This window comes from Pollicipes pollicipes, unplaced genomic scaffold (assembly GCF_011947565.3).
Source record: "Pollicipes pollicipes isolate AB1234 unplaced genomic scaffold, Ppol_2.1 Scaffold_4740;HRSCAF=5597_pilon_pilon_pilon, whole genome shotgun sequence".
Taxonomy (NCBI): domain Eukaryota; kingdom Metazoa; phylum Arthropoda; class Thecostraca; order Pollicipedomorpha; family Pollicipedidae; genus Pollicipes; species Pollicipes pollicipes.
This window is the reverse complement of record NW_023596545.1, coordinates 32,239,922-32,251,240: the sequence shown is the minus strand read 5'-3', so window position 1 is coordinate 32,251,240 and position 11,319 is coordinate 32,239,922. Positions and strand designations below refer to the sequence as shown.

The 11,319-nt window shown below is 52.0% G+C and overlaps 1 protein-coding gene across 1 annotated transcript in view; it reads right to left on the bottom strand.

The window, feature by feature from the left end:
- LOC119098482 (uncharacterized) overlaps window positions 1-10,882 on the bottom strand; it is a gene marked incomplete at its 3' end in the record, with an annotated part of 21,922 nt that extends 11,040 nt beyond the window's left edge. Inside the window, exon 1 of the mRNA XM_037221407.1 lies at window positions 10,869-10,882. The remainder of the gene's footprint in view (window positions 1-10,868) is intronic.
- Window positions 10,883-11,319: the final 437 nt, after the last annotated feature.

Sequence of the window (11,319 nt, the reverse complement as noted above, 5' to 3'; positions counted from 1 at the left end):
GAGGAACTCGTAGGGCCACAACAATTATTCCAAAGACACGATACCCTTAAAGCCTTGTACCGGCCCCACTGCCCCTGTCGTCACAGAACTGCTATGATCCTCCCACAGCCCTGTCCCGGCTCCAATGGACCTGTCCTCAGAGGACTGCCATGATCCTCCCACAGCCCTGTCCCGGCTCCAATGGACCTGTCCTCAGAGGACTGCCATGCTCCTCACACAGCCTTGTCCCGGCTCCACTGAACCTATGATCGGAAGACCGCGGCGTCCACCACTCCACCCACGTCAGCTCGGCCGTGAGCTCCGCTCCGGCCACGCGAGCGAGCGACTGCCACGGCGAGGCTCCGCCCGACACCCAGCATGGCTGGGGCCATCAGTCACGGCCCGTAAACACGCGCCGCCGCCGCTGGCCGGGTTGGGCCTCAGCGCTCCGGCGTCTCCCGCCGAGCGGCCGCCGCTGGCCGGGTTCGGCCTCAGCGCGCCGGCGTCTCCCGCCGAGAGGCTGACGCGGCCCGCCCCGCGCTCCCCATACACCGGGGGCCGGCGCCGCACACGTGAACGGCGTGGCCGGCACGTTCGCGGTCCGCTGGAGGCGGTCCAAGCGTGCGGCGAACGGGACGCATGCCACTGAACTTTCTTGTAATTGCCAGCTTGTCACGCGTCCTTCGCTGGCTTCGCTGCAGTGGCCTTGCTGATTCCACGTCTCGCATGTCGTTTAAAAGCTAATATCCTAAACGTAACCATTGGTTGTTCAATAAACATATTATCTCTGTCCAAAGGGGCGCGATGGAGCGCTAACCACTCCCTCACAGATCTCGCGTAAGGCAAATTGAATGGCGCCTACGCATTGATGTCCGTCCATACATTCCTGTTCCTACACGTGTTTGGCTTGAACGGTCGGTGGGCATGCAACTCACAATCTTCTGCAGAGTCCAATAGCGATATGTTTATTCGTGGAACAGCCGAAAGACCAACCTTCTGCCGAGTCCAAGAACGCTATGTTTATTCCTGGAACAGCCGAAAGACTAACAGTGAATGATTAAAACTGCGAGGCCTATTAGCCTGGTCCGATACTACGGCATTCAGAAACACAAATACAATGTGCAAGGCACCTATGCTGTCAACAGTTCGTGACACTCAGCCGTGTATCACCGAAAGCAACGCACCCTCCACTGTGGTGCGCTTCCGAAACTGCGTTAACCTCTAACCCTTCACTGTGGGGCTCCGACCCACGTTCGGGTCCCTCCTCCGAACCCCACTGCAACCAGGACGGAAACATTCCAGCTGTAGCTGGACTCAGCTGTGTGCAGTCACATTACGCCTGAACATTGGCCGATGAACTATGTTTAATGGCACTGATTCAGTTACACCAGTTTTTCAACGACTATTGTACACACGAGGCCGTTTCGCAAACCGTGCATCTCGTTCCACCGTGGCTTCATTTTCAGAAACAACTTCACTTTCAGGTTACAGTTCTTTGAGTGCTTGCTGGTGCTCGAATCATTCCACGTCAGAAGAGGTCCCACCCAACACAGCAATAAAGTGTTCTGGGGCGTCACCAGGTGCCACACTATATAACAGTGTTGTCGAGCCTTTTGTATCGGACGAACTTCCAAACGTAATCCCCTGACATTTGACACACAAAAACTACCAAAATAAGGGTAAGTGTCGGTGATTCATGCGTTTATTTTCCACCATATCAACAAACGTGGTTGCATTGTACTATGGCTTAATGGCTTATGTACTTGCCAAATACACAATACGAGTGCCAAGTTGGAATTAAGCCAGAATGAAGGACTACCCCTCCTGATCCACGTCGTGACCTGGGGTTAGCTGGTAGATCCCGGTTATAAAAGCTTTCTGCGCTGTGACTTATCACCAAATAAAGAAACGTTTGTGAATGGGTTCAAGTGTACCCATCGGCGTCATCAGGGCGCTTCGTTAAAAAATAAGTAGGTCAAAAAGGCATGTGTGTCTTGTAGGTTGTTAATAAGGGTGGAAGAGAGGTGACCGGTGTATTCAGCGTGAGGTGGTAGTCGAACGGAATGCAAGAATCATTAAGAAATTGAAGTGAGAAAATCTCACAGCAACAGCATCCCACAGCATCTCAAATCAATTGAATGGAGTGTTTTGCCGTAAGAACGAAAAATGAATCAACACTTTGAGAAGTTTAATTGTTACAGGGTCAGCAACGTATGCGAGATTTCGCGAGGGACATCGCCCAAAATTATCAGGCACAGCCCAGTTTATTGTGAAGAAACGGTACAAAATTTATTGCCTTTCACTGAAGCACCGCACGTTTTAGACCTCCGTTAACGTTAAATCGATGTTTAATGACTCTCCCTCAAATTTTTCGTAGCTCACATTTTTTCTTCACATGCATGTCAACGCAAGTAAATTTAAAAGATGGCCACATTTTCCCGCACCTTCTTTAAATACGCCCCGATTGTAGGTATTTTGGTACCCGTGAGATGAACGTCTCCTTTGGCAAATAACCTAGCTGTTTTGTGAGCTACCTACGAAGCTTGCGAACTTCCTAGGGCTCTTGCAAATTCCCTCACCAACCAGTGAGTTTGCCAGGTCACTAGCGAATTCGTGACCTCCCTGGTCAGTTCGGTCGTTTGCGAAGTCCCTAAGTAGTTTGTCAACTCACAGATTTTGCACTCTTCCTTTAACCTGTACCATGGGACTTACATGGATAAGACAAGACATGAGTTGAAGCTCTCGCGATGCCTTACGACGCCTATCTCCACAAAGCCATGATCCCAGCAGTGAAAGCACATGAAGCTCAATGATACCGGCTGCGAAAACAAAACGCTAGTTTAAATCAGCGGGTCCTATTTCCGCCAATTGTCGCTACTGCGGGATGCGAAGCATCATAATGAGGTAGGAAACGCCACCGCAGCACAACCTGGCCAATGGAACACGTCAAAACAGGGTTACAGACCTCACGAAAAGCTCGGGGCGGAACCAACGCGCACTTTGCACACATTTTGCCCCCAACACTACAGGAGTACCGCTGGAAATGAAGAGGTCAATGCTAGACTTCACAAGGGCCAACGCATCCGCGGCGCCCTTCACCGGCTCCCGCGCCCCTGCGTGACCACGAGCGGGCGGTGCCAGGAAACGGCGTGCTGCCTACCCCCCACATGCTTTAAAGTGAAGTGCAATTAGAAGACATCGGCTGCCGAGTTTTCGGTCAGTGTCGTTCATGCTGACAACACATTGGGACCGTTTCCCGCTAGCCGCGCGCGGGACAGGCGTACGGCCTTGTGAGGTCATTATGCGCATGCGTGACAGGGCGGTAGTGGGTTGTTCCACGATGAGCAGTCCCGCCCCGGAACATGCGGACTCCACTTCGGTTTATTGTCCGTTATTGCGAATGTTCAACGATTAACCGCATGCGACTCTCGTTCCATTTTGCAGATAAAGTCGTTCTGGTTGCTTTGATGATGGATGATGATATAATTGTGCCTTCGGGCTCGGCAGTTACACAGAGCAGCTGCAGAATGAGACGAAAAAATCGCCTTACATCGATTGCGCGTAGCATTTGACATGCCAAAAGCACATGCCACGCAACCAGCTTGCTGGCTGTGGGAGCAGGAGTGTTCCCTGCCCATTACAGCGAAGCCGTTTGACTCATGACTTCCGCTCCGAGCAGAGAGAGAAAAAAATTAACACACGTACCTTACCTTTGGTTACTGGAATCAGCAACGAGTTCCTCAGCCCATCACCCAGTCCCGCTATATAATTCCCGGTTTCAAAACGCGCCCGCGTTTCTGACTGTTGACATAATGAGCCGTGCCAGTCAGCCAAAGTTGAGAAGCCGACCGTGAGCATTTGCAGGGAAATGAACAGCGACGGCCAGATCGTAGCAGGCTGGCGAAGGACCGGTCCAAAGCCACCTGCTCAGGCGGACCCACAGGGCCAAATACGGAAAGGAAAAGTGACGATTGCTTTCTGTAAATTATCGGCAGATAAGGAAATCACACGCACGCATCGCTTAAGGCATGCGCTGTCCGTGTAAGCGGCTGGATAACAGCAGCTGGAGCACGTTCAGAAGGGAAGACCGGTATCAAACATGCAGCGCAACAAAAATCCTACATAACACAGGACGGAGAACTCTTCGAATTCCTCGTTTTTCGGGGCTCGGATCAAACGACATATATGGCCACCAATGACATGCCAGCGTCAATTGAGCCTTCCATACTTTTGAGGGCGCTTCTGAAGATAGCCATCATGCTGACGGGCACTGTGTAATGCGCGCCATATGACCAGGGTAGTCGGCACGCTCAAAAGCCCAAACCATCATCATTGATAGGCGTTGTGTAGCAGAAATTAATCTAACATGCTGTTAATCTAACATGCTGTAGCATCATCTCGTCTTGCCTTTCTCCACATAACTTGACCTTCGTAGGCCAGGAGGTGTTTTCCAACTTTTCAACGATGAAAATACAGAAATTGCACAGCATAAAGGCTTTCGTGCTGCGTCACGCGGCAGGAGCTATCTAAAAGGGCGTGGTGAAGGCGAAGGAGAGGGAGGAATGGAGGGAAGCGGGGGCAGACGCCCGCTCCACCGCTCCCCAAACGGACCGCTCAGGACCACGCACTTAGTGAAAGGTGGAAGACGGAGACGCACGGACGCGTCGGCGCCGGTGTCAAGGCGAGGAGGGAGGCACCAGGGGCGTCTCGAGCTCGGCGGCGGGCACGGCCACGCACCGGGGCGAGCGGCCCCGGACGCCGGCCGGTCCGCTCTCCGGTCAGTCGGCTCTCCCGGCCGCCCTCCGGCCACCGTCATCGGTTGTCCCATGACGCTGTCATGACCCTCACGCTGTCGTGTCGTGTCGTGGCAGCAGATTGTCTATTGCTCTGTTAGTGCATGGCCTGTCACTTATATCGCTTGGAGGTTTATAAACGCGCCTAGTAGTTTCCGTTTCTTTTCGTAGACTGTAATCGAAATCCCTCCTCGTTATCAGAAAATTCGTACCACTCATTTATTACGATGATCAACTTCTCGACTTAAGACTTCAATCATTCAACAGATCCGCGCCGCTGCTGTCTCAGGCAGCACGCCTCAGCAGGCTCAAAAGAGCGCACCTGGCATGCAATGCACGAGACGTCACACGGTACTTGCCATCGCTATCAGCGGACAGAAAAAAGCCGGACGACAAGCCATTTTGGTGACGTCACGTGGCTCCATGCCGTCTACCTTTATCGCATGTACCGATGGGGTGGGGGGGGGGGGGGGGGGCGTCAGACCTCACCCGGATCCGCTGGACGACGGCGTCTTAGTGCGCTGTGTCCGGCTTTCGCGGTAAGCGCTGTCCGGCCTTTGTGGTTAGCGCTGTGTCCGGCCTCTGTGATTAGTGTTGTGTCCGGCCTTTGCGGTCAGCGCTGTGTCCGCCCTTTGCAGTCAGCGCTGTGTCCGGCCTTTGCGGTTATCGCTGTGTCCGGCCTTTGCCATCAGCGCTGTGTCCGACCTCTGCGGTCAGCGCTGTGTCCGACCTCTGCGGTCGGTGCTATATTCGGCCTCTGCGGTCAGCGCTGTGTCCGACCTCTACGGTCGGTGCTATGTCCGGCCTCTGTAATCAGTGCTGTGTCCGACCTCTGCGGTTGGTGCTATGTTCGGCCTCTGCGATCGGTGTTGTGTCCGGACTTTGCGGTTAGCGCTGTGTCCGGCCTTTGCCGTCAACGCTGTGTCCGGTCTCTGCGGTCAGCGCTGTGTCCGACCTCTGCGGTCAGCGCTGTGTCCGACCTTTGCGGTTATCGCTGTGTCCGGCCTTCGCCGTCAGCGCTGTGTCCGGCCTTCGCCGTCAGCGCTGTGTTCGGCCTCTGCGGTCAGCGCTGTGTCCGGTGGATTCGGGTGGGGTGGAGGTAGAGTTCACGGCCTTCCCTCAGGATTCCCCGCAGTGTAGGAGATTCACGATTACCCCTCCCCCCGGATCTGCTGCGGTGCGGGGGTTCACGGCTGCCCCGCGTCCCTAGTATCTGCCGCAGCGCAGGGGTTCATGGTCGTGCCCAAGAACCGATAGGTCCACCAAGATCTCAATCTCACCACAGAAGCTTATCTCTCCGACGTGCCCAGGAATCAACGCTGGGCACTCCGTCACACCCGGATAATGACATTGGACGGATTGTATAGCCGCGTCTGTGCCGTGACCTGCTACACTTCTATACACGAGGAAAATGTTCGCATTCGGCAGTGAGGCGCACCTCAACACGACACTGCATTCAACGTGTCGACCGTGTCAACTTGAAAATGTTGAAAATGCTGTAAAAATATCGCAAATGTGTCCAGTATGCTACCTTGTCACGTGACCCGGATTGTCTTCATTTCTTGCAGCGAGAAAACATAAGCTCACCGTGTAACTTGGCAAAAGACTCAAAGCAGAAAAGAATGAAACGGAACGCCGCACTGTAGATAGCGCAGACTGTCTTCCACATTTGTTCGCAAGTCCAGGCAAGCCCGGGCAACGGAAACCAGGGCGCATTTTCCACGGTAGCCGGCGCCCCACACGGTGAGATGCTTCCAACACGAGAATTGCAAACGGGCCTGGCCGTCTCTAAGCATCACACCCAACTCCGATACGGTTCGGATGCGACTCGAATGCAGCACCGACACGGCACCGACACGGCACCAGCACGGCACCAGCACAGCTCCGACATCACCCGGCACGGCACCGGCACAGCACCGACACGGCACGGGCGCGGCACCAGCACAGCTCCGACACCGCCCGGCACGGCACGGGCATAGCTCCGACACCGCACCGGCACGGCACGGGCACAGCTCCGACACCGCACCGGTACGGCACGGGCACAGCCCCGACACCGCACCGGCACGGCACGGGCACAGCTCCGACACCGCACCGGCCCGGCCGGGCACCGGCACGGCCCCGGCACCAGCACGTCTGCCGACGCGACCAGAAGGCAAGACCAAGCGGCCCCGTACCAGACAGAGGACGGAACGCACACCAGGCCGCGGACCCGGGCAAGGGGGGACCAAACTGTCCGGATCAGGGTCGGCCGAGGTGCCGCCAGCTCCAGAGCGGCAGGTCTGCGGACACTGCACCACTGATGCTCACTACGTCAATGAAAACCAGCGCTCTGTAGGCAGGGCATGCCAACGCCGCTGCGAACGTCGGCAATGAGGCTTGAGTGGACCGAACTGGAGAAGTGGTGACCGACGCCGTCAGCTTCACCAGCAGGTTTCGATACAGAATGTTGCCCACGCTTTACCCGAGCCCATGGAGTCGCGGCATTTGGCGATCTCTGCTGCATGTGCAAGCAACTGATTACAGGTTGTCCGCATTCCTAACACCGGCGGTTCAAAACTGAGGAATTCATGTGTACCTCGGCCAGACCGGATACGCTGGCTATGTGGCATTACATGTCTATGACGCTGGGTACGTGAATAGCGTAGAAAAAATAGCACATTCTATTGGCCAGTAATTGGCAGTTTTCAGGTATGGTCTGAAACTCTTCATGAATTGTGTCCTTTCTAGGGCACAAATCATTATTGTTAGCGCAGCGGTGAATTCATCGGCGACGAAAAGCAGATGCATGGCGCTAAAGTGCTTAACAAGAACAGCACATCAGAAACGATCCACACATTACCAGCAGCATTAGCCCCATCGCGTCAGCCAAACTGTTCCACAAGTGTGAAAACGCGAAACTCAAGTGGGGATGTCACAATGGGCATGTGCTCGGAGGACAATAAGGTTTTTTATTCTTTATTTCGCTCTTTGGCATCAGCGTGACTTGCACATGTGCAAAAACAACATGACGGACAGTGCCGCAGCAGCGTAGAAAAATGTGAGGGCTGATTTATCGCCAAGCTTGTCATAAATGTGACGATTGCGCACTCGGGTTTGCGCGAAAGCCTGTAGTGGCGACGGTCCCTCTTGACATTGAACATCTCTTGAAAGACCATTCAAGATTCGCCTATGGATGCTGAAAAACATTTTGACTTCACTTCTCACGGTCACGGCAAACGTGTTGCCCAACAACGCAACATAAATACGTAGCGTTCCATACTAACATGGGCGTATGAACAACAGCGTATCTTTCCTTCTCATTGACTACAAACAATTTTGAACCCTAACCTACTCAGATTAGGGTTGCAAATTGCAACCCTACTCTATAAGCCCCGTTATTTCTTGCAACTATCGCACCACAACGCCACGGTCCCAATGCCGCTGACATGGTTGAAGAGCGGGGCTTAAAAGTGCACGCTGGGAGCAATCTGAGCGTTTCTGTGCGCTGACAGCTAGCAATCCCATAGTACACGGCTGAAAACATTCTGGAAGGTTTGTTTGAAGAAGTGTCTGGGGATCATCCATGTTGACGAGCGTGAGTCATATTACACGACTGTCATATCCAAGGCAACACAAATTCACTACCTTGGTTTTACCAAATGATATCAGTAAAGCTGCAGACGTAAGTTGCCTGTTTTTGTGCTATGCTCGCTTTCAAGCACGTGACAATAAACTTTTGTGGCAAATTAGTCACATCATTCACCGGTGTTTGTGTTAAAACAACTATGTCGTTGGTTTTCATACTTGATTGACTAATTGACGTAAAACAGATATTAAAGGTAAGTAATCCTTGTATTACACAAGTAGCTAAGCACATTTGCGAGTAACATTATGCATATAGATAAGGCTGCACTAACAGTCTTATTCCTCGTTAAGTAACCAGGAGAATAAAGACATAACTAAATTGATATTTTAGCTACATGCCTTGACCAAAACGAAACAGTTTTTCTTTAGTCGTCTCGATAAAGGCATGCAGCCAAAATTGCAATCCAGCTACCTTTGCATTCTCCTAATTAGTGTACGAGAAATAAGGCTATTGGCATTATCTTATTTCATTATTTATGGGTCCTGAAACTGCGAATGGCAATAATTCACGACTACCGCGTAGCCAGTACATTGGCCAAAAGAAAGCTTATTTATTAAACTTGTGGTATGACAACATGAAAATATCGCTTTTCACCAAAACGGCTTGCGTCAAAAAGATGAATCCTAACTGCTGCGAACTTTTATCAATTCCTGTGTTCTCGTCCTGGAAATAACCAACCTTCAATACACCGCATGATACCTGGTAATCCAAGCCATCATATAAATCACTAGAACATACCATACAACCACTTTGTTTCTATCTGCGCGTATGGTCACAAATGACAGTCTACGCAAAAACTCACGTTAAAAGACTACGGAGCGTGAGAGATAAACTAGGTCCTGGACCTTTGCTGGCTAATGAAAAAATTGAAAGTAATTTAAAGGAAGCTGCAATGCTCTATAGATCGCACGATGGCGCACACTGCCCGGCAACAACAGACAGCAACCAAGAGGCATTGATATTACATATGGAGTACAAGGTCACAAGGTCAATATCACGGGAAAATAGACTGCTGAAGGTCCCCGCCCCCGAGCACCCAATATACGATGCTGTGGTAGGGTTGCTCTAATCACGACTATTAAAGCCGAAAGGTGGCAGAGAGCCGTGGTGGGTATCGTGTTGAACGGTGGCAAGGTCGAAACATGCCACCTATGCACATGTTTGGGTATTCAGCCACGGAATTTGCAAATATTCCGAACATGATTTATTCTCAAAAGCCCTAGTGTTGCGAATTTGTCGCTTAGCCTGCATCATTCGCGACTTTGAGCGCAGCTGAAAAGGCGGAGTACTTTCCCAACTCCTTCAATGACTGACATCCTTGCTTGACCAGTATGACCCGCTATGTTGGAGGTCGGCTATGTTCAGCGGAAAACTGACCAAGCCGAACATCTGGCAACTTCCAACCTTTCTTTCTCACAGCAAGATTTTCTGCAAAAGGGAATGCTCCGCATTCGAAAATGTTGAGAACATCAGATATGAAAGGAAAAGTTCACTTGCGGCCATTGGTACGTTTTTGAGTGCAAGACTGCTCTACACAAAAAATCACTATTTAGTGGACATGCTTCTTAACACGACATCGTGATAACGTCACGGAACGTTTTTATGACGTCCAAGTGGCTGCCAGTTTGGCCGTGTCAGAACTGGCATTGCAGCATACGGACAGAAGCGTCCGTGGTAATTCAACCAGCCTCAAGGTGGCTTGTTCATTTGTGCGTGTGAAATTCACCTGCAATTGTTATGTGCGCGTGTTTTGACCCCTTCTCGTGGTGTTTTTGCATACCTGTACGCAACTGTGAACTGTAGCGAATGATCATAAAATGATAACCTCAGTTCAAAACCCCGCACAAAAGTCAAGCAGTCCTTTAACTGCATCAGGACATGGGAAACACCTCTTTTTTCAAAAGCGGAAAGCAAGACATGTCGTCGCGCTCCCTCTACGGCGTGCCGCAATGCAGACTACAGAGGCCGTGCGAACGCTCTGGGGCCATGGCGCAACCGAGGTGTAAGCTCAGGCACCCTACGTGGAAGTCGAGGGCGCCAACTACTCGGCCAATACGTCTTTCGGGTACCTCTAGTACCACTAGGTACCCGAGTGACCCCAACGGACAGGGACTTCGGGTACCTCTCCGCTGTGATGAAGACGATGTTTCCGCGTTTACCACGAATTGTCAATGTTGATTGCTGACCTGCACTATTTTGTAGCAGCGTGGACGAACGGTACGCTAGATAACGTCAATTCATTAAAAACAGCTCGCAGGTTTTCTCGATTCATCTGTGAGGTCGCACGTGAGTGTGAGAGGGGGGGGGCGTGACAGCAACACCTACACACCTTCCTCTGGAGCCGCCCATCAATCGCGCTTCCCCGCGCAATCGCGTGCAAGTCAGAAGAAGCACAATACCTATGCCTGGATGCCATTGTTCAAACCAATGCATTGTTCCGGCAAAAACACGATTGTCAAAAAGGTACTCACGTACTGTTGGTGATTGGCGATCCGCAAAGGACATGAAAAAAAAAAACACAAACACATCAGCATGTTACATACCGGGTTGCACACGAAGTACATTCATTTGGACAAAAAATGTGCGTCACTTTTTGCACCAAGGACATTTGAAACCACACCGCCACTAAATAGCAGCTTGAATGCAGTGAAAACGCAGCCAGAGCAAACGCCAGCAGGGGTCGGACGCAATCAGGAGACCGGAATTTGGCCTTGTTAAGCATCTTCCAAAATGCTGAGCCGGCGTCTCTGTTACCAGCGCCGACGTCATCGAATCCCCTGAGCGGACACCAGTCCTTTAACGCGACACGTGACATGTGACCGCACGCCACACGTCATAACGCATGAAGCACGCCTCGCGCCACGTCATCTGTTATCTGATGCCAGCAGGCTGCGGCGGCTCCGTATAAGCCCGCGTGCTGAA